The sequence below is a fragment of the Penaeus vannamei genome, chromosome 5 (genome assembly GCF_042767895.1).
Source record: "Penaeus vannamei isolate JL-2024 chromosome 5, ASM4276789v1, whole genome shotgun sequence".
In the NCBI taxonomy this organism is placed as follows: domain Eukaryota; kingdom Metazoa; phylum Arthropoda; class Malacostraca; order Decapoda; family Penaeidae; genus Penaeus; species Penaeus vannamei.
The window spans coordinates 40593291-40595790 of record NC_091553.1 but is presented as its reverse complement, the minus strand read 5'-3'; the positions used below and the strand labels follow the sequence as shown (position 1 = coordinate 40595790).

Here is a 2500-nt window from a genome sequence, read left to right as displayed (position 1 = left end):
ATATATATATATATATATATATATATATATATATATATATATATATATATATGTGTGTGTGTGTGTTTGTGCGTGTGTGTGTATAGTTATATATATATGTATATATATATATATATATATATATATATATATATATATAATGTGTATATATATATGGATATATATTTAATCTGTGTATATGATATATATATATACACACACACACACACACACACACACACACACACACACACACATATATATATATATATATATATATATATATATATATATATAAACACACACACACACACGTGTGTGTAATTTTGTCTTAAAATTACACTGTCTTCACAGCCGTGATCCAAGCCTCTACTTTAGCAGAAATATAAGTTTTCGATATCTCGGTGGCTCAGAATATACACTAACACTCATTATGTAAAGAAGAGAGCTCCCTCGCCCGGCTTCCTTGCGAGGAGCTCTATTGAACCAGCGTTGGAAGAAGCTCACCCGTGGCGCCACCCGCTTCCCCGGCTCGCAGGCGGCTCGCGCTTTCTGCCTCTGCTTTGGACGCTGTGAGGTGTTGCCCCGCCCCTGTTCGCCCTACCTGTTGCTGTTCATCTCGCGAAATAAGTCGTGTGTCGCCGGTAACAAGGGAGTGATGGAGGAGCGGTGGGCGGTAGGCGGTGGGCGGGCAGCGGCAAATAGCAGCGGCAGCGCGGGGCGGCGAGGGATGAGGCGACGGTGTCCTACGTCAGTGCGGCTGGTGACTCGGCCCAGGTTGGACGTGTAGAGAGTGTAGTTGCGTGCGGCGACCCTGCCTTCACGTGGACACCTGAGGGGGACGCAGCCGTGGTTGGTCGCACCCGCTCAAATGGCTGTCGGACCGACTCTCTTTAGTCAGGCGAAAGCGCAGATCGGTGTCAGCGTCAAGTGTTAGCGCGGGCAAAGCAAAGAACATGAAAATGGCACCGTGAGTATGCACGCTGTTGACGAATGCGAATTTTTTGTTTTGTTTTTTTCGTTTTCCTCCGACCAAAATCAGCTGAAAATACCGCACTGCACTTTGTTTTAGTTCCGTCACATATAACGGATGTCGAAGCTTGGTTCTATAGTGAGTGAATCTCCACGTGGCTCTCACATTATATAAAAATATATCAACATCGATATTACGGAAAGATCCCAAAACCTAGGTTAGATTTACCCAATACGAAGTGCAACAAAAGCTATCCTTAGAAAATTTAGCTCACTGCGCTACACGAATCGCCCAAATTACCTCAGAAAATATTCCGTTAATAACCACACAGGTATCTAAAGTAAGTGAAAAATAGTGAATATGGAAAGAAAGGAGCGAAAAGTGAAAATGGTGAATGTGTAAATAATGTTATTTTGTTACCATTACAAGAGCACAGAGGAAATTCGCCAGAGCAGTACCCGCTAAAAGGAACAGCGACAAGTGAGTAACTACATCCCTTTTTGTTAATTTTAATAGGATTTGCTATAATTAAGTATCTAAAAGGTTAAGTCACGTGACTGTTCAGGGGTTCAGTGCGTATTTTTCCGTTGGGAGTTCATGATCCTATTCAAAAATGATTTATATTTCAACAGTGAAAAGGTTTCATTTACCTACTATCGAGTATCTGATTTTTCATAAACCATTTTAAGAACAGGGACAGGCATTGCCAGCAAAATCTAGAGAAAAGGGTAATTTTCAAAACCAGATGCAGGCCTATATCACTGTATAAAAAAGAGGAAAAAAATGGAGAAAATATTATTCTTGATATTGGATTTGCTATAAAACATGTAAAATGATGATTTTTTTAATGGAAATAATTGATAACGTTATTTATTTATTCAAGTACTTAATGCAGACGCACTGAACCACCGTTGACTCAACCTTACTATGATTAAGGAATTCCGTTTATCTTTATGAATTACATGGAAATATACAATACATTATGTGACTCTTTTATGCTGTTGTTGTTGCTGTCGGAAAATGATGAAAAAAAAGAATCATGATTTACCATTCAAATTTTCGTTTCCGTTATCGATTGGAGAATTTGAATGAATAACCGCTTTATGGCTTATGACGATGTTTTGGTAACGAATAAATCTTTTAACAACCGGCCTGTAGTTGTTATAGTTTTATTTATACTAGATATATGAAAATTACGAAAATACGAGATTTCTTACGAGACAAGAAATATCTGTTGTATAACAATGACCTGTTTGCGGAGAGTGGAACTACCGAAAGCATAAAATATCGTTTTTTTCCTTTGCATTGCTGTTTTGTGAAATATGAAAGAATAATATACACTGTGTGTGAAATCTCTAATAATGGCGGATTCGTGGTGTAAATCTGCATTTTTGTTTCTCTTTTTCATGATACACGTACACCACATCGCCGAAAGAAATAAACACAACTAAAAAGTGTTGTTGTAGGTTAGTTCTGTCTGCATCACAACAGGTGAGTCAAGTTACACGTGTTTACCGACTTCCCGCGTCTGAAACCTCGGCCACTCCC

The 2500-nt window shown here is 38.9% G+C and overlaps 1 protein-coding gene across 1 annotated transcript in view; it reads left to right on the top strand.

Annotated features, from left to right (window-relative positions):
* The first annotated feature begins 633 nt into the window (after window positions 1-633).
* LOC138861864 (uncharacterized) overlaps window positions 634-2500 on the top strand; it is a 137840-nt gene continuing 135973 nt past the window's right edge. Inside the window, exon 1 of the mRNA XM_070122263.1 lies at window positions 634-1432. The gene's annotated coding sequence lies outside the window, so the exon portion shown is untranslated. The remainder of the gene's footprint in view (window positions 1433-2500) is intronic.